Raw genomic sequence first — 21,705 nt, 5'->3', positions numbered from 1 at the left:
TTGCATAAGTTTACCATAGTAAAAGGTTTCTACCAAACATAAAAAATAAAACTGCATCACATTATTTGTTATTGATTTGATATACTACTTCCCTCTTGGTTCAATATATATACAAACTTGGCAGGAATAATGGGTTTCCTGTGCTATTCTTTTGCATTGCATTCTTTTTCTCTGCCTTGAAGTATTAAAAATGCATTGCAAATAAAATCAATATGAATTTTAAATGGGTACCATATCCAAAGAAAAACCTTCTTATCTGTGGACTCTCACTTTTTTCTGAGAAAAATTGAGGGACAATTTTTTTCTTTGCAATTGCACTAGGGATTAGAATAATGAACACTTATGATTGCAGGCTGTAGAACTTGTCAGTTTTAACTAAAGCAACGAGATGGAAAAACAAATAAATCAACAATAGGAATAATTGCTGTAGTTGCACACTGGAAATTCCTGATAATCAATGATGGTTGATTTTTTTTTTTTACATCTTTTTTTTTTTTTTTTTTTTCTTCCCTTCCCCCCCCCCTTCCCCCTACCTCCTCCTCCCCTCCCCCCTCCCCCTCCCCCCCCCCCCCCCCCCCTTTTTTTTTTTTTTAATTTTAAATAAATTAAAAATGATTTGGTTGTGTTTCTGCCTGTGAGGAATTGAGATAGCAGCCAAAAGGTCTTGTCCTACCTCTGGTGACTCTGCTTATAGAAGTAAGCCATTTTTTTGGATGCAGACATTCAGGCTGCATTCCTTCAAACATCATGGATGGATTGGCAAACATACTGATGGAGCCATAATCCCTGCCTTCTGCTTTCTGTACACACTTTATACTGAGATGAAACCAGGGGTTTTGCTGGAGTCTTCCCTGGTTTATTCTTATATGTGCAGTTCTTTCAGGGGAAGTGGTCTCATTTTTATTTTGTTTGTGCACAGGCACAAATAACCAAATGAACACTTACTTAACTTCTACAGCTAGAAAGAGATGTAATGTTTCTTTCTGAGGATTTTATCTGCTCTACACAAAATCTCATTCACAGGATTCCAGCACTACTGCTTGGCCTGAGTTTGTTTATATGAGGATCAATCAGATCTCTGCCCTCTCTGCTGAATGCCTTTGTCACTTGACATTTCCTCAGTAGGCGCTACCCCACAGTGTTCAGTCATGGAGGAGTACCAAGAGAGAATGAGTAGATGAGCTGCAGAAAAGATTGAAAGGATAATGCTTTCCCTCCTGGTAAGTATTTAGCAGAGCAGTATTCTTTTAAATAAGAAGTTTTGTATTGCTAAAAATCAATATTTCCGAAAGGATTATGATTTCTGTATTATTCATGCATCTTCACATATTTTACAGAAAATAAGCCAGCTGTTACTACAGGTGTCAACAGAAAAGCAGTGACTTTTTCTGTCACACTCTCATGAAATGTCTCAAGGTTCAAATGCACAGTAGTAATGTTTAATAACTGTCGTAGACTTTTTCTTTTAGAAGCAAATCTTTCTGCCAGAACAGCTGGTTACTTTGTGTGAGAGGGAATGTGAACAGTAGACTTAACACTGCATATTCTGCTATAGTTGTTCTCTTCCTGATGGAAATAGAGTAGAAAGGATCTTGACACAAATAACTCCACGGGGCTTTTCTTGAACTACACTAAACACAGGCTGTGTCAGATCCAATGTAATGGTTCTGCCCACAGGTCATCAGAGTTCAAGAATGAAATGCAGGCACCAGGGATGGTTATGGTACAAGGGAGTTTTCATCAATCTGACTTTTTCCTTTCAGCCTACAACTAAGGGGGAGAGTATGAGCAACTTTATTATTTGTGAATTCCACATCACATCATATCCTTCAGCAAGGATATTTTGTAAAGATATATATTGTTCTGTCAGGGCATTGCAGTGTTAGTCAAGGTTGGGGAGGGGGATTCCTGATGTTTGTCAATTCTCACAAACTTATGGTGATTACAGACAGGCTGAGGACAGTCAGAGAACTGGCAACATACTAGTGATGTGAAAAATGTTCACATGTTCCAAATGACATTTAAAGAAAAGGAATAAAATATTGTCAAAGCAATAGAAGGCAGAAAAAGTGAGGTCAAATGAGAATATGCTTAGGTAGCTTGATCTGTAGGCAGATGCTTTCTCTTTCTTACAAAAGCAGCCTGCATAACTGCAGTCACTGTTGTATCTATGAGTGTAAAGATTACTTAAATTTTACAAGCATAAAAATCTTGTGGGTATTCTCCAGTAGTTCTCCAGACTGTACTGTCTCAATGATTATTGTATAACCTCTGGTTACTCGGAAATTAATTCAAATTACTAACCATGAATTATCTCCAGCTATATAAGCAACAACCAGTGTACAAATACATTCATCATATGTTTTTTAAGAAAATTAGTCATTTAATTTTTAGCTATGGAAATTTATTTGCAGTGCCATGTGCATGAGCATTTTTTTCTTTTTTTTTCTTCAGAAAGAACATTCTGGTCAGTTGGCTAAAACTAGGAATTCTGAAAGTAGGTTTTAGCTGATTATTATATTATATTTTTCAAATTGAGCTGATGTAGTGTAGTGTGGATCTGAATCTCAACCTCTTTGGTGGTTAGTGCCTTAAAGATACCTTACTATCTTTTTGCATCTGAGTCAGCAGTTTAGCCACTTAGTACATACAGAGAGAAGAAAAAAAAAAAAAGAATGACCTCAAATGTGAAGTTCCCAGCAAAAACTGTGTGAACTAGTCATAGGTCACCAGTCCTTATGGGGCTAGACTTCTTTCTATGTGATCAGTTTAACTATGGGAGCAAAAATGATGCAACATAGTAAAATTCAAAGCATTGGCAAAGTGATTAGTTGATATTAATTTTCCTTTCAGAAAACTGTTCACATTCTGGAGTTCTCAATCTAAAAAAATATATTAGCTTAATTAACTCAAAACTTCTACTTCTGACCACCTGCAGTGCACGATGTAAGAAAACAAAGAAAGCTCTGTTAATCATTGATATGTCCTGTAAATTGATACTGTTACATATTGAACAAAGTAACTGCATTTGACTCAGGAGAGCTAATTAGTAAATGCCTGTTACAGCCTTTGGTTGCTGAAATCCTGGAGTGCTTATGTATTTGCATGAACTATTAGTTTTATGGTTCTAGAAGGTTTCTGTGGACTCTCCATTTTCTGTATGTATTTTTCTCAGAATCCCTGGTAGTACTGGCTGGAACAGGAGAATTATTACATACAACATAATATTTAACTCAATAAAACAACATGAGGTAGAAAGTTCTGGTTCTTGTTTCAATCCTGAATTTAACAAGAGTTAGAAACATAGAACAGAATAATGGCATCGTTAAGATTGGAAAAGACCTTTAAGATCATCTAGTCTAGTTCTTCCCCACCATACTCACTAAACCACGTCTCTTACTAACACATCTACAGATTTCTTGAACACCTCCAAGGATGGTAATTCCATCACATTGCTGGGAAGATCTCTGCATTGAAAGGAGTCAGCATGTCTTTCTATTAGACTCATGTACATTGCTGAAAATAAATAACCTGTGGTTTTCTACTGAAAGATTTTGTGTGCACGTAGGCTATAAGTATTATCTAAGCTTAAGTATAAGCTCTCTTATTTTGGCTAAATGTACTTTTAATCATAGAAACACTCTTATTTTTATAAACTTCAAAGTATATAGTTAAAATTTTTTTCGTACCCAATGCTTTTCTATAAAGTCCTTTCTGTATGTCAAAACCTTCCACACACAGGTGTGTCTTTGAAAAAGTCTCACATATTTTCATTTCTAGTGTTTGGATGATCTCCAGCATTTTCTGAATATAATTTCTTTTGTATGTTTTTATTGGCATTTTTTGGGGCTAGTAAAAAAATTGTAATAAATAGAAATAATTGCTCACATAGTCCATGGCTGAATTTAACTGAGAAAATGGAAGGATGCATATTCAGGTTGTCACACAGTCTCAGCTCATGCTGCTGTTTAATGAGAGCTAAAGGTAGTTCCTACCTGTAGGGAAGCTCTGTCATGTTGCTCTAGGGCAAAACCAATACATTTCTGCATATCCATGCTGAGAGATCTGTTTACTCATTTTCCAATTCTAATAAGGAAGCAAGCAAAAAAAAAAAAAAAAAAAAAGTGGAAAAAAGGCAGATAATTATTCTATGGAAGAATTTAAACTGAATGTTTTAAAATGATCTTATGATGTTGAGTGTTTAAGCTACCTTGCCAAAAATACCATGGTATACGGGATATTATATACATCACTGCATGCGAAGAAAAGAGTGCCCTATCTTTTTAACACAAGTTTAGTTTCTCTATTGAAATATGCATATGTATAATAATTTTCCCAAGAATACTTTAAGTATTTTCTGTTACATATACCGGAGCAGAGGACTGACATATTACAGCTGTGAAAAAGAAGTAATAGTTATAGAATCATAGAATCACCAAGGTTGGAAAAGACCTAAAAGGTCATCCAGTCCAACCATTCACCTATTCCCAATAGCTCCCACTAAACCATGTCCCATGCTATTTCTTACTTCTGGAATTGCTGTACTGGCTGATGGACATCTTTGTTCGTTAAAATCTTGTAAGTGAATAGTTTATTTTGTGATACAAATAATGCTATGAAAAGCACAGATAACTAAAGTTTTATCTTGACAAATCATTCATGAGAACAAAAACGTTTGAAGATTATATTCTTAATTAAATCCAGAAAAATACTGTGAACAGTTATAGATGGCATATATATTTTTCTTTGCAGTTGTCAATAGAACATGTCTATTAACAAAGATAATGATATCAAAGAAAATATTTTGTGGAAATTTTGCAATTCTGTAAAACAACAAATGTTCCTAAGGAAAAATGAAAGGGAACCTTTATTTTGATATAATTTCCTTCATTTCCTTAAGAAGTATTACTTATAAAACTTTTTATTATAAAAATGAATTCAGGAATTAAAAAAAAAAAAAAAAAAAGATCAGAAATGAAAACGTGATTTCTTTCTCATTTGTGGAAAATGCAAATGAATTTTATAAAAATTAGGAACATAAATTCTAAATGTATTTAAATAGTACATATTTTAGAATTGAGACATTCATGAAAAAAATTCAAATGAAATATTTTCGTATACCAGTATTTGTAATTTTTACGAGTAACTTTAGTGCTAAGCTGAAATTCCATCTCTAGAAGTGAAAATGCAATATATGTCTTGCAATATGCCTTAAGAAAATACTTACTTCTGGTGCATCATTTTCTGTCAGCAAGAAAATTGCAAATATTTGTACATGTGAGCTTTTACTTCCTGTTGAATCCTGTGGTTTTTTACAAATGCAAAAATAAAAGCTGTCACAGGTGAGGGCTTAATGCATTTTCATTGATATATTTTATTTTAATTATGTTTGAAATTTTTTTAAAAAATATATATTCTATTTATTCCAAAAACAGGGTGTATTATCTTTCAGCTGATGCATATTACTGGTGATTAACTGTAGTGGTATTTTTTTGTTTAATAATAACAATACATTTCAGGTGTAGATCAAGCTTTGTGTTAAGAATTGTCAATTAGCAAACAGTCATCCTCAAAAGTGCTTCAAATTCTGTCTCCATTGATGTAGATTTATCTCTCAGAAATATTTAAGAATTTCAAACGTCTTTTTACACAGACACTTAAAATTACTGTTCCCAGACACATGGAGTCAAAGCAATTGCATATCGCTGTTAAGAATAGAGATGTATTAGTTTCTAATTGTTAGATGACTTACCAGCAGGGATATCTAATCACAGAATCACAGAATAGCCTAGGTTTGGAAGGGAGCTCAACTATTGTGAATATCCAACCCTTCCACCACAGGCAGGGCTGCCAACCTCAACACTGAATACTAGACTAGGCTGCTCAGGTCCCCATCCAACCTAGCCTTGAACACCTTCATGGTGGGGCATCCACAACCTCTCCGGGCAAACCTAGTGATTCTACTCTCTTTGTGCAGGAGACTATTTTCAAAAGTGAAATTCATACTTCACTGTAAAGGAACTGCAGAACTTCTGTTATTAATCTCTTTGGTGATGAGTCAAGAGTTTATATAACTTGCTAAGGTATTTCTAAGTTATCTTAATGATTATCTTGAAGTTATCAACATGTTTCAAACTTTCTTTAGGCTGCATTTTTTATTTAGGAGCAAAATTTAATTGATTTGTATGGAAAAGGTGTTTATATCACCTTAGGTATTGCATCTGCTTCCTGTACTATCTACAAGTGTGTCAGAAAAGTACTATTCCAGTTGAGACAGAAGTTCAATGGTATGTCTTTAGGTGTACTATTTTGGCATATGTTTCTGAAGGTATATCTACATATTGAAGTGTCTTCTGACACATCTCATTTTTTTACTTGTGATTTGTTATTCAATTCCTTTTCTTCTTGACGACAGGGTTACTAAAGTGACCCTGTGTTACTATGACTTTATGGTTAGATCCTGTGCTAGCAAAGAGTAATTCTGGCTGCTACAAAGCATTGGTTGACTTTGTTGGAGAGTTTGTAGCATTTGGTATATGCACCTCTCGAGAAAAACTGCAATTGTCTATATGGCTCCTGCAATTAAACTCTTTTTGAACAAGTCTGACCTTATGTAACAAAATGGCAAGACAGATGACAGTTTAAATGATCTAGGTTTTTGAGAAGCTTATGGAAGAATGACAGCTTAATAAGAGAACTAGAAATTTCTGTCAAAATAGAGATAAACTCCAAGGAATCCATAAGAAAATTTTGTGAAGATTAATTAAGTCCAGTGATACTAAGTTACATTCTATGTTTATTCACAGTCCTTGTCTTTCCTTGTGTATATGGACAATAGTCAGCACCCAAAATTGTGAATGATCCCCTTCTCTATTATACTTATCTGAGGTTTAATGATTAGAGAAGCGGATAAAGTATGGGAGTTAAATTGCTGCTGAGACCAATAAAATGACTGTGAAACAAAACGTCTGTGTATGTACTTGATTGTGTCTAGGAAAAAGAGCTGATCAGGCAAGAGCTAGGTAGGAAACAAATCTATTGCACATAATTGAATATCATTAAATTTCACTGAAGTTCTTCAAGTCTGTATTAAATCAATTAGTACAAGGCATGATATTTCAAACAGCTTTATATCTGCTGTGTAGAGAACTGTTGGAGATGGGAAGAGAAGTGCTGATGAAAATAAGTCAAACCTGCTTCTTTAGTAATGGCTAGATTGAAATATTTGTCAAATACCTGCAAGGATGTATTTGAGTCACTGCCCCATTTAGCTTTACCTTGTTGAAAGGCATCGCTTCAATACTACTGAGGTTCTTATTATTGTCTGGATTTACAGGCCTTCCTTTCACCTAAATTTGCCAGCAAATACATCTGGTTGCAAAAATTAGTTTACTCTATAGGAAGCCTTTTTTTTCCACTTGTTTGTTTGTCCTATATTTCCAAGAACAAGTGTTGTCCCACAGTGAGGTTTTATCACTTTTATATTATATAATAATATATATTATATTATATATGTTATATATATTATATAAATATAATTATATATTATATAATAATTATATAATGTTTTTGGACATTTTTTATTTTATATCCTTAAGTTAATGCTAATATTAGATTCTATGTTGATACAATCAAACTGAAATCCAAAGCTATTGAAAATCATATGAAAAATAGTTACAAAATCTTTTATCATTCAGTGACTTTTTGTATGTAGTCATCATATCTGAGCTGTAGATTCAGAAAAATGTTTGTATGTGCTGCTAGTCAAAGGGAGTAAATCTGGAGTGAAATTATTGGTAAAGGAAAGTAATACGTGAAGTCAATCATCTGATCAAAGAAAGTATTACAAATCAAGAGTAAAGGTGTAGCTATGAAGATGTCTACTAGTTTGTGCTAACCTAAGTGTTATGTGTGTTTGGAAGCATGATTATTTTTAATAAGATAGATACAGATTGTCTTAGAAAATCTTCTTTCTTGGAATTTGCACGTTCAATTATATAGTCAAAGATTTTTACTTGTAGAATATCTAAAGAGTTTTAAATGATAAGGCTTTCCATGCTTTGCCTTATTCTTAAATACATTTTTAAATACTTAATACATTCATAAATACTTAACTATAAGACATTATTTGTATATAATACAAACAGAACAAAATACTTTAGTGTCTCCTCTCTTCCCTCTGACCTGCCTGCTTTTCTAACTGCTATTTTTGCCTACTGCTTCAAGTGTATTTACAAACCCATAGTTATTAAAACGCTGGGCAACTGCAGAAGAGATATAACCGGATACAATTAGCTAAATTTACTAAATTTACTGCCTTCCTCACAAACTTTTGGACTGTTAGCCCTTTGTGTAGCTATGTTGTTGGGCTTTTTTCTTCTTTTATTTGTTTTAGGAGTAAATTCTTTCACTTCTGTAGTGGAATATTTGCTTTCTATAGAAATAAATAATTCTTTTTTAACAGAACCTAAACTCAAATACATTTTGAGAAGTCTGGACAGTATTTGTGACAAGAAAATATACAGATCTATATAAGTGAAAAAATTCGCAGCACAGATAAATACATATTTTCATACTTTCAAATGTTTCCCAGATAATACCTAACAGTAAGAAAAAATACAGAAAAATCAATAAAATGTTTTGTTTTCTCACAGCCAATAATAAAAGTCAATTTCATATGCAGTACAGCTCTCAGAATTGTCTTCATATTTTCCAAGATTCAGAATGATTATAGCGATGTTGGAGATACATGCTACTGTGAAACTGAACCAGTTATACACACTGTTTGCTATGTAGTACTTGCAATTTGTAGACATTTGAAATTCTCACAAGATTTCTAGTTGAAGCTTCTCATCCTACACATCCATAGGTCAGCATGTGTTCTGAAATGTTCCTCTGGAACATTTTGGTGTACTTCCTCCAGAGAATGGTAAATACCTGCTGTTTTCATTTTATTTTTTAAATTATTCTGAGCCCTCTCTTGAGATCCAAAATTACCTTTAAGTTGAGTTTTAACTTAATTTGTTCCTCCAATTGAACAGACACGTGGAAAAACTCTCCATAAAACACCAGAGCAGAAAGGTGTTTGGAAAGAGTTCATCAGTCAATCAGATATTTAGGAATGAGCTAAATTATGATCAGCCTTCTCAACCATGCCTCTGTTTTGTTCATTATGTTGATTTTTTTCCTCTGAATGATGAACTGATTTCCTGATTTTTATTTTCCTTCATTTTACGTTGCTGAAGACAAGCTGTGAAGAGAGTCATCAATTCATGCTGTCATTGCTATCAATTCCTGAATTATGTGATTGATCACGTGAAGGTGAGATATTTCTTTACCAAGGTCTCAAGTAGAATGTTGTTTGATACACTGCACTCAGTAATAGTAAAGGAAGTATAGGAAAAGTATAGGAAAAACCAGGAAAGTAACTGTGTTGGATGTAGTTGTTGACTTTGTGATAGTTCTGATCTGTTTCTCTGTGGCTCATTACTATGTCATGAAATAGGCAATGTTGTTTCCTAAAACTGTTGCACTGTTAGGAGTACCACTGGCTCTTTCTCTGAGAAAGGCTCAAAAAAAAAAATCATCGTAAGAATGAGAAAAGAAGGGTTACTTTCCTGCTAGCAAAATTCTGACTTTTTTTTTTCTTATGAATTTTTACTTACATGGCCAGCATTCAGAGTTTTTTGGTTTGTATATTCTTCGTTTCCCTCCCTTCCTCTCTCCCTCCCTCTTCTTTTTCCATCACTCTTTCACTCTCTCTTTCCATCTTTCTCTATTTCTCTCTTTCTTTCTTTCATTAGTTACACAGTGATATGCAGAACTTCCCTTTCCTCTCTTATTCATTCTCAATGGAAAATTCAGTGTTCATTGTAGCTTTAGGGGAAAAAAATCCTGTTTGGAAATGTGAATCCTCATAATTTACGACAACTGTCAAAACATCAGGCACAATGGTTTTAAAAGTCTTTACTGATAAAAGCTTACCCTTGCAGTAAAGTCTGACCTGTGAGAGTAGTACAGTGCATTTGTGAGCTTTGCTTCTCTGCCTGAGGGGTACTACACATCAGAGGATTCTGAGTATATGATGATTTTTTCCAAGGGTCTTGGCCATCAGCTTGCACCTTTTGTGGATTTAATTTTTTGAATTTATTTCTAGCTTATTTCATGAGGCTTGACATCATAAAATAGAAGTCAGAAAATATTTTGGTGAAGTCTAACATGTTAAGAAACTGAACACTCTTTTGAACAGACTTTGTCCTTTTCCTAATGAAAACTGAAAGAACTTACTCTTGCAAATGATGTGTGAACTTTGCAAGATGTTCAATAGGGCATACTGAGATAGGTGTGGTCAAATCCATATATACTCATCTCATATTAGTTACTCTCCCATTCTGGACTAAGCATACTGCTAATGCTGATGGGACATTGGGAAGATGGTGAGAGTTATGTCTTTCCACTTTATTCTCTTTGTAATTCTTTGCTTGCTCAAGCCAGAGTCCACTATGGTGGAGTGACTGGACTGTAGATTGTCAGAATGTAGATAAAAAGATTATCTGTGTTGCTTCATCATTGTAAATAAAACTTTTCTGGTGAGAAAGAGTACTTTATTTTCTGTAAGGTGTTTCTTATGTCTTGTGCCTTCAAGTATGATGTATGATTGCTAGTTTTGTGATGGACTATTCTTCAAGAGATAAATCAGAGGGCCTGAACAGATACATAGGAAATCTAGTCCACTTTTGTTATTAAAACTGTTACAGTATTTTTCTTTGGTTTATAGATTTCAGGTTTGCTGTTGTTAGCCCCTGAGATTTCTGGAATTATGAGTGGAAACCTTCATGGCTTTGGTATAGTTCTACTATTGTTTCACTAAGTAATTTGTATAAGCAGTTTATACTATTTTTATAGTAATATATCTTTTTTTTTTTTTTTTTTTTTTGTCAGATTTAATCTAAAAAGTTTTCTTTTTAATGTTGACATTGAAAATATGATATAGCACTGCTGGTCATGATACAACTGACAGCAATTTCTCTTCTGTTCATGTTCCGGTGCATGGCTGAATTTCACAGGTATTTTAAATGGGATTTTGTAGAGTAGTTTTGGCCATAATTCAAGAAAGATATTCAGTCTCAAAATATATGCTTTGAAATCTGTCTGCTCCCTTGATGTTGTTTGGCCAGTGCCATCCTGGCCTGCATTAGAAATAGTGTGGCCAGCAGGAGCAAGGAGACAATCATCCCTCTGTACTCAGCACTGGTGAGGCCACACCTAGAGTACTGCATTCAGTTTGGGGCACCTCACTACAAGAAAGGTATTGAGGCCCTGGAATGTGTCCAGAAAATGGCAACGAAACTGGTGAGGGGTCTGGAGCACAAATCTTATGGGAAGCGGCTGAGGGAGCTGGAATTGTTTAGTCTGGAGAAGAGGAGGCTCAGAGGAGACCTCATTGCACTCTACAACTTCCTGAAGAAAGGTTGTGATGAGAAGGGTTTTGACCTCTTCTCCCAGGCAATGAGCAGGTTCAGGTTAGGCATAAGGAAGAACTTTTTCTCTCAGAGAGTGGTCAAGCACTGGACGTGGTGCAAACAAGTGGCCTGCCCAAGGACGTGGTGGAGTCACCATCCCTGGCAGTGTTAAAGAGATGTCTGGATGAGGAGCTATGAGATATGGTTTAGCAGCTTGTGGTAGTAATGGTGATGGGAGGACAGTTGGACTAGATGATCTTGTAGGTTCTTTCCAACCTTGTGATTCTATGATATCAGTGAGGAATGGAGGGATAAAATCCAGCAAGTATTTTCTTCAACTTAAAGATAACTCAGGACTCTGAGAATCAAAGGTTAGGTATAGATTTCCCTACATATTTTTGTCTGTCACACTTCAAGTAAAGATGAGTCATTAGAGAAGGGTTTGTCTTTGCTTCATTTCTTCCATTTCTAACAGTTAGAGAAATCATCTGGATTAAAGGAGACAAAATATAAAATCCTACATTTGCTTGAGGGCACTTGAAGACAGACTAGGCCATGTCTTTCTAAATTCCAGATAAGAGAATATTTTGTAGTTTGAATTCTCACAGTATCCGCTTTTGAAGTCATTACAGAATACATGAAAAGATTTATATACGCGCTTTTGAGTGAAAGCAGGATGGTTATTTTGGTAGAAGAGCTGCTTGGGAAACATTCAGTAAAGGATAAAAGGCTTGTTTTCAGTTTTCTGTTTCAGTTCATTTTAAATATTTTTATAGAAAAAGTGGCAGTAGCAACTGACAAAATGATGGAATGCATCCTCATCTCAGAAGAGGCTGTTGTCATGTGAATGGTTTGAGTGGTCTTGACTTTAGAGAAATTGCCCGTTGTAAAAGAGCAAGATTTTAAAGTCACTCAGATGTGTGATGATTACTTATTCCCAAGAACATTACACCAGAATACAATCCATAGTAGTCAAATCAGTTTGTATAACTTGAGTGGTGACATTTTACTTAACTAATTTTTGTAATAAGCATGGCCATAAGGAATTGTAGTTCCTTAAATCTTGTTCATTGAGTGCAAGATTATTGATTCTAAGCTAAATAATGTGGTTGGAGTTCCCTCTTCCTTCTCCTCATTCCATTTTTATGAAAATATTTCAGTCTGGACCAACAGTTTCATTGAGACCTTAATGGCTGAATGAGCAGTTTATTCTCCTCAATGTGTGTAAGTCAGTGGGAAAAGGTATGATGAATTCCAAACACTGAAGCTTTTATAAGTGTCAAACTCCTGACAGGTGATTTCAGTGCCTGATCCTGTTGCATATGAAGTGATGCTTTAATTTGCAATTGAATGACAAAATCTTCAAGTCATCCTTATCTTCTGGGTAATTGAAACAAGACTCTGCAGTGTAATAGCTCATTATGACTCTTCTGTGTCATTTTGCACTTTTGGAAGGGATTTATTATTATTATTATTATTGCATCTCTCTCTGTAGGTATTTTTATTAGCACTGAGATGCATATAAACGGAATATATCGAGATTGTGTGCTTGTATTTACAGGTTAAATTGAAGATTAAAGAGTATTCATATTGCATCTGTTAATTCAAAATATCCTCTCTGTCACTGATCTTTAGAATTTAAAGTAACTGCTTCCAAGCACTGATGAGAAAATAAAATGTAACCTTTCCTTGTGAGTGTTATTTATTGCTGTCCATACTAGAGAAAGGGATTATTTTATAGTCAGCCAAAAATCATTGCATTTTGCAAGTGGAGATTGATCTAATGAAGTAATTAGAGGAAATTAAGACATACTCTAAGGTCTGAAAATTCAAAAGGGGAGACAAAATATTTTCTACCATCTTCTAAGCTTCTCTTTTTCCTGGAACTGTAGAATAGTAAATTTTGGCGCAGTTTTTTGTAGTTTGAGTAAGTGGGGCCAGTCACCAAGTCTTTCATCTGTAGAAACTAAATTAGAAATTAACTGGCAGTTCAGTTTCAGAATTATCTGCAAATGCAGTGAGCTAGATCCGCTTGGGTTATGAGTACATTGTGCCATTTTGGCTAGGTATGGTAGCATTCATGATTGCTATCTTTTCCTAGAGTGTGCATGAGACAGTGAGGCACGCTAGCATACTCTTTGCATTGATACATTGTTATACAATTTTGTTATTGTTTAACAAGTTGCCATAGGGCTATAGCACAAACAGAAATGATACTCCCATAGAATGAGGAGAAAAAAGAAATAAAACATCAAGGCCAGGTTCTGAGGTCTTTCTGCAACAGAGTAATAATGGAGATGCTCTGCAGGCCAATGCACCTCAAAACTCAATGTGGTTGGATGTACTAAAGGCTGAATTTAAAGTAGAACATATTGACAGCGGAGGACATGATTCACTGTTCATCTCTCTGGATCATGGGCTGCAGAATATGTGAAGGAGATCTCAGGCTGAACACTGTATCTTTGGTGACAGGAGAAGAAAAGCATAAATTGGCTCTAAATTATTTTTACCTCTTATTTATTTTCCTTTTCTAGAACTGTCAATTGTCCTATCCCTGCACAAGGTATTTCTGCTTGCCTCAGTGCTCAGATCATTGAATCCCAAATGTGCTGCAGTTAAGACCTCTTTCCCTTTTGCTGGAATTTTTCCCTTGGGATCAAATCACGATGGTCTTCATTTTCGTTAATCAGTCATGTACAGAAATGAGTGTCTCCAATTTTGGGTGCTTCTACAATCAAATATCATTCTTGACATTTGGTGTCTTTTCATCATGAGGTTGTGACCAAAAGATTAAAGCTGTCAGACTGCAGCTTCTCTGCATTCCTTAGAGACTTTGGTCTACAAATCATTTTCTGCACTAGAAATCTTTTTTTGTGAAAGTTGCTTTGGTTGCTGTTCAGACTTGGGGCTCTCCTTTGCATAAAATTCTTCCCATTATTTTCATGTCTGTGTTGTGTTAATGTTTTTACACTGGAACAAAAGAAAATGCACCAGAAGCTAAAAAATGTTTCAAGGTAGTTATTGGTTTGAGTCTGATGTGTCTGCAGCATTTGATGTGTTTGTTTTGAATTCATTACTGCTCTCAACTGAACTGTGAGCACATAGTATTTGTAAAACAGTCATTCAGCATGCAGAGAAAAGTGGGAAGGCACAGGAACCACTCAGTGAGTCCAGTGAATGTCTATTAAATTTATTTTCACATATTACAATCAGTTTTGTTGTTGTTGGGGGATTGTAGCTTAAATCTGTAAATCATGCAGGCTAAATCAAATCATATTAATTTCTCAATCTTATATTATCTGCCTTGAGAGTAAATGGAATAGTATGTGCTTCACAGGACTGATGGCTGTGCAGAGCTGTCATGGAGTTTTTAATTTTTTAATAAATGTGGGCAGTTGAAAAGTGTGAAGTAAAAATTACTATATCGTTAACCATGACACAAAATCCTATAGAATGGCTTCTGAAATACGAACAATGTGAAATTTGGAAAACAGATGAGTCATGCAGTTGCACACTTAACTTGAAGGAATCACTGCACAATGTTATGTCTCATTGCTATAACACAAAGATATATGCCAGCATTTTAAAATGATAGAAAATAATCTTGTGAGGAATTGATGACCAAATTGTTGAGGAATTGTTGAAATTGCCACTACTGTAATGCCCTGTTCTCCAAATAAATGGAACAGGATACAGAGTATGTCCCCTCTGTCACAAGGCAGTTATAAGATTTGAAGTATGATGATCTGTCCTCAGACTGGGTGGTCTTGAACAAGACCATATTTCCTATGGCTATCCTGTGCTGTTTTCCACTCTGCTTCCAGTGACAAGGGGAAATGGTCATTCTGAGGTTGTCCACGTATTGTCAAAGTTAGTAGAGCAGCCACAGTTTATATATTGGAATTACTTTATCTTTAAACAGTCTTTGCCTCTTAGATGAAGCATAATTTTGATTAATTTTAAAGAAAGAAAAGAAAAATGGTCTAAATTAATAAAACTCAGAGATTTGGCCTAATTGCAAAGGCGTCCTCCTAGTCTGGATGCTGTAGATTATACTTTGCTATAACACGCTTCTTGCAGGTGATTCTCTGGGGAACTCTATCACTGTGTAAGGCACTCATGTTATATGCATTAGGTTGAGTGATTTGAGGAACTCTGCAAATGTGCTATAAGAAGAGCTGAGCTATTATTGGGAGACAGTACATCCTTAATGGGTGAAAAAAGACTTTTTTTTTTTTAGTTCTTTATCCATGTTTTCATACTTCTCTGAAATTGTGAACTGCCTTATGCAGAGCAACTGCTATGACACTGAAAATAAGAGGGAAACATTGTTCCTAAAACATATTAAAATTGTTATCATTATTTTAAAAACAACAACAAATAAATCCACTGTCCTGCAAAATCAAAGGCCAGCTGGGTTATAATACATACATTGTGATTGTTATCAATTTCTATGAACTTTCAGTCAGGAACAATGAAAATTACAAAACTGGTGAAAAAGGAATATCTTGTATCTCTAGATTTGTGAATATTTGTACTTGAGCAGCACTGATTTATACTGAGAATATCAGTCCAGGTCCTCTTGTCAATCAGTAATGACTTCCTTATCACAGAGAGCCAGAAGAATCCTTGTTAATACTCTCTGATTCCAGTAGTGCCTGGTAGGCTGGGTCACAGAGCATTGTGTTTGCTCTGTGTGATTCTTCTGTCAAGTTGTATGTTCTAGACTATTTCTAATCAGAGCAGACAGAAAATGCCAAAAGACAGTGGGGTGCTCCCAGAAGGTCCCACTCTGGTTACAGACAGTAATTCACCTTTTTTCACTTTTTTTTTTTTTTTTTTTTTGCTAGTAATTTAGGTTAAGGCTCTCTTGAAAAAATAAATAAATAAATAAAAATAAAAAAATAATAATAACAAAAAATTGGCCCCTGGTGCTACTGATAATATACAGCAACATTCCTCTCAATAGTTTTGCAGTAAGAGCAGGAGTGACATGTAGCAGAGCCATCACTTGTGTTGTCTAAGTCTAGGTCACTCAGAACTGACTGATCTGGTCATAGAAAGACTGGGTAATGACTACAGGAGGACTTATTTTCTGTAAGGCTTGAAATAGGGCAGTAACAACGACAACATACATAATAACTACATAAAATATAAAGAGAAATAATTTATTTTTGCATGTTGTAGTTTATTCAGAAGCCTGTTTATATTTCACAAACTGCAGCATTTGTTGATGTTGTAAGGGATTTTACAAGAGATTGTTGGCCCTTTATCAGTGCTTCAGCATTCTGTGCTTTGCAGTCTGGGTGCTCACCTCCAGCACATATCTGCACAGTACAAAGTCCATCACCCAGTGCATGGGCATTTGTTTTGTAGGAGATGTCATTGCAGAGGATTTGGGGAAAAATACTGATGATTTTAAAAATTCAGTACTTGCTTAGTAGGCATTGTGACCAGACTGGGGTCTACAACCTCAGAATGACTGTTTGGCCCTCACTTTCCATGCTCATATGTTCAATGGATGCTTGCTTGCTCAAGAAAAAGACCAGACTGTGACATCATGGTTTGCTGAGCTGCTTGAACATTTGACTGATATATACAACTTGTACTAAATATAGTAACTATCATAATTTTATAGTCTGAATAGGGAAGATTCTGCTCATCTACTGCTGGGTGCATGTTTTTAGCTACCAGTAGAATTATGCATCATTTCATTTTTCTTTTGGAATTAAATGCTTTAATAGCAGTTTAATTCTTCATATATACAGTCATGGCTCTTGAGTCTAAGGAACAGAGATTTACACTTAGATGTGGGAGATCTCAGTTGTGTTTTGCCTTTGACCTAGAATTTGTGAAAGCAACCTCTTGTCTCTCTGTTTCTTCTTTCCTTGCAATTTTGTCTTCCTATTTACCTGTGACATTCTATTTTTACATTTTGCAGTTGCCATTTCTGACTGAAAGGCAATTTGTTTTTTTCGGTTGTCTGAAATTGGTGAGGCACTGGAGCTAATGGTGAGAGCAGGCACAGCACAGGTCAGAGGCTTGGTGGCAGAAAGGACTCACCTCTTGACACCAGGCTTGTACTGCACTTGTACAGTGCAGAGTTTAATGGAACTCTGGGCCTGACTGCTCTTGCCTCCTAGGCACCAATGTAACATAAATAACAATCACAGTATCTTTTCCTCAGAGAGCTTAAAATTGTGTTGCTCTAACACTGTTTGCAGAAGCTGACAAAGCCGTCTGTGTCTTTGTTCTCATGGCTGTGGTGTGTTGGATGAGATTTTCTCCTGAGATTTGAAAAGGCACTCCAAAAGTTAGATTCATGGGATTATTTTAATCATAATGCATCATTCAAGGCACACTGAGTGTATTTATTATTTTGAATTATGTTTAATGATTTCTGTTTTCCTCTTACACATACTTATCTTTAAAATAGACTTTGCTCTATAATTAAAGCAGCTAGGATGCTCCTGCAGACAGGTGCTATATAAGTAAGAAGTATTAATATTTTAATAAGATGCAGCAGGACAGCAATTAGAAAAGCCCATATGTTTCTATTTTCTTTATAATCTTTGATATTGCTAGGATTTAATCCTTGGGGAGAAGGGTGAAATGGAAAAAAAATTTCATGTGGGAGAAATTGATTCTCTCTCCCCAGTTCCCACTAAAGAAATTTTTTTCCATAAAAGAAATAGATGCTATATGTTATGTTTTAGAATTATGTTCAATCTTTCCCTCCCTTTCTGTTGTAACATTGAGGAAATGATAATGAACTACAATTAAATGTTAGGTTGATAGCAGAAGCCAGAGGACACTGTATGGCTGCATTTTGGGATGCCAGTGCAGCCATTCGAAAAAAAATCCAGCCAGCTGTGCCCAAAATGTTTGTCATGTATGTACAAGCAGAATAATTTGCACTATAATCTGCATTAGACAACAAAGCCAGACGTTTCTGAAGGGTCAGAAACCTGCAAGATGATGATACTCTTTTGCTTATTTATTAATGCTGCAAACATCTGAATTTCTGGAAGTGAACTAGTCTTGAAAGGTATCAATAAATGAAAAAGGAAAAAAGTATTAAAAAGGGACTACTCCCAGTTGTGAATGCCAACAGAAAAGTTAGAATCTCTTGAAAAATGTATTTCTTTTGTGATTTCCTGTTACAACCAAGAAGTTGTGGTTATACAAGACTGAGGGAAGCAGTGTGCTGCAGCAGGAACACAAGCATAGGACCTGGGTGGTCCTGGAACTGAATACTGGCTGTTCTGTGCCTGGCAAAGCTGGCTCACCTTCAGCCAGCCCCTGAGCTCCCTTTACTGCCCCTTTGTGTTTTTGGACACGATTGTTTCTGAGCATGTACTTTCAGGTGCTTATTTGAAAGTCACCAGTTTAGTCTGATGTCCCTAAGCTTGACCAGAGTTTAAGTAATTACTCTTTGAAGTTTGATTATGGTTAACTGTAACCATGAAGATGTCTTTCTCTGGAGACATCCTATTCTTCCTGTTTTAAGTTTCTGACTTTGTCTGGAGTAATAGCATGCTGAAAATGTTTCTCAGCACTAGGGCCTGTTTTCCTCAGCCAAACTCACCTTAGCATCAGAGAAAACTGGTAGAAAATACAAGATCCCACAGATGTATTACATACAGCTGGGACCTAGTTGAGTTCTCAGTAAAATGTACCTTTCATGGGGAGTAGAATTCAGCATTTGAGTAGCACAGCTATTCTGAAGATTTGTTTGTAAAAGTATAGTACTCTTACAGTTCATGAAGTCATTATTTTAATTACAATGTCTGATTTGTTTTCCTCAACTTTGAAAAATACAGAGAAATTGAATTTTTCTTATTGTGAGAGTTAAAATTGTCACTGTTTTTTTCCTCCAACCTCGCACATCAGTTATGGTAAGCTTAGATTAACAGAAAAGCAGATAGTGAGAGGCTCAGCTGTTGAGATAGGGAAATGGATGGGACAAACACGATAAACAAGGAGTAACAAAGTAGGAGGTGAGAGAGAGTGATTAAAGGTTGATGGGATTAGGATGTAAATACACTACTAAGTATAGGGTAGATTAACTAGGGAACAGAAGGAATTCTTGGTGTCAGTGGATAGGAGATATAAAGCTGCGATGTGTTTTTGGTTGTGTGATCCTGCTTGCAGGACATCTGCGATTGCAATATCACAAATTAAAACTTTTTCACAAGAGATTTGGTCTCCAAAAAAATAATTTATTTCTCACATTATCACTGTTATAAAATATTCTACCAATATAATTTCTTTTAGATCAGAATCTTTGCAACTAATTGCTCTTATAATAATGTTATCTACTTATTTGCTTTTAAAACAAGTAATAATATAATTTAATTTCCCTTTTGCTGACTGAACAAGCTTTATCTTTACCTCACCCACTGACCTTTCTATAGCACTGTGATCTCTCATTGTTGGCCAGAGGGGCATCCAAGCTCAGAACAAAAAATGGTCCTGACCTCGTGTATGCTTTTGAGGTTTAAACTACAGCAAGCAGGAGGGCTAGATGGGAAATGAAAGCAGGGATATTAATTAATCTGGTAGGAAGCAGCCTCAGCACAGCAGAAACTTAAATGTGTTTATGTTGTATAGGCCCTAAGAAAGCCAGTGCTCTAAAGTTTGGAAAGTAACAATAAAGCAGGCCACACATCTTTCTGAGATTCTGAAAGGATCCTACAATTTATCTATCTGTCTGTCCACATAATTTAATATTATTTTTAAACTGAAAAAAAAACAGTTTTGCTTACCTTTATTAAAATAAATAAATAAATAAAAGTTGTGCTATTTTATAGCAACTTTCCCCTATCAGCCTTTTTCCTGCATCATTTCAGTTGTAGTAACTTTTTTTTTTTATTTCCCAGGTGCCACACGGTGGTGCTCCTGACTCCACGTTGCTCAACGGCCTGCACTGGCTGGAGGGAGTTAAAGCAGCAAGCCTACCAGAAATGGCTTTGGAAGAAGGGCAAAGAAGGTAAACCATCCAGTGGAATGAGGAATATATTTTTCTAGCTCAATTGATCTAGTAAGTCAGAAAGAATCATAGAATTGAAAGGACCTCAAGAGATCATTGAGTCCAAACTCACCTGATAAAAGCAAGTACCAAAAATTATGTAACGGTAGCTTGCAAAAATCCTGAGTTTTTAGTTCTGTGTTTATTGTTCCATTCCCTTTTCTCTATTTTCTTCTGTCAGTAAAAGATTCATCAAGGTTCATATTTCAGCATCCTCTGGAAAACAGGGACAGATACCTTTCTCTGGGTCAGTCATGAATGTGAAAAGAAGCAAAGCAGAGAGGAGATGCATCTTCTCCATGTAAGGAGGGGATCACATATAATTATAACAGCCATGGTGGACCCAGGCAGGAGGTCTATTCTTGGGACAGCCAGCAGTGGCATTGGCCTAATGTCAGTTGAAGTATCCCTTTTTCTCGTGAGTAAAACTTCATGTTCATCTATATCAAGGCTATGGCTCATTGAAATCAGCAAGAATGATTTAATTGATTTTTGTGTCTAATCCTGTGAACTGTAGCATTCTGTTAGTGTTTAGCCTTATTCATTTAGGAGTTCTGTTCATCTCTCACTGAGAATTTCTGAAAACTTTACTGAAAAAATGGATTGGGCATTTAGCTATTTATGAGAATCTTGCTTTTAAATTGTGAGAAGATATCTTTTTAATTAATCCTTGCAGGAAACAATTGAATGCTTGACCTACAAGGATAATTACTTGTGTTCTGCTTTGATTATTTTGTAAAAGTTTTATTGGATTTATACAATGTATTGCATAATGTATGATCTAAAAGTGGAGCTTTATACTACAGTATAAACTTTCTAGAGAATTGACAACCATGTTGTCTATATAAACACATCATTCTGTAATTAGACTTAGTATAATTTTTTTTAGAAATTATCTTTGCTGTCATTCTGTGTTTTGTATATTTCTTCATACACAGAAATTTTCATTAAACCATAAACTGACTATTGCAGAAATTGTCTAAGGCTTCAAAACTACTTTGAAATGTCGTTCAATTTATGGAAAAAATCTAATGGCATTGTTTGATAGAATCCTCTGAATCTGAGGAAGTGTGATTAGTTTCTGACTCATTACTCTTTCCACTGTAGTTTTTTATCCATAATGTGTAGCCTTTGTCAAGAGCTAATGATAAACAGAATTCTTTATGATTATTTAACATAGCAGTGATTATTTAAAAATGAGTGACTGAAGGT

The 21,705-nt window shown here is 35.3% G+C and overlaps 1 long non-coding RNA gene across 1 annotated transcript in view; it reads left to right on the top strand.

The window, feature by feature from the left end:
• The window catches only part of LOC128091298 (uncharacterized), a 38,288-nt gene extending 16,820 nt beyond the window's left edge, over positions 1–21,468 (top strand). The window contains exons 2-5 of the long non-coding RNA XR_008211335.1: positions 8,870–8,929; positions 9,246–9,321; positions 20,345–20,454; positions 20,675–21,468. This is a non-coding gene — a long non-coding RNA (uncharacterized LOC128091298). The remainder of the gene's footprint in view (positions 1–8,869; positions 8,930–9,245; positions 9,322–20,344; positions 20,455–20,674) is intronic.
• The last annotated feature ends 237 nt before the right edge of the window (positions 21,469–21,705 follow it).

Source organism: Tympanuchus pallidicinctus, unplaced genomic scaffold, assembly GCF_026119805.1.
Source record: "Tympanuchus pallidicinctus isolate F22 unplaced genomic scaffold, pur_lepc_1.0 scaffold5, whole genome shotgun sequence".
Classification (NCBI taxonomy): Eukaryota; Metazoa; Chordata; class Aves; order Galliformes; family Phasianidae; genus Tympanuchus; species Tympanuchus pallidicinctus.
The sequence above is the reverse complement of the archived record's forward strand: the minus strand, read 5'-3'. Positions and strand labels throughout refer to the sequence as shown.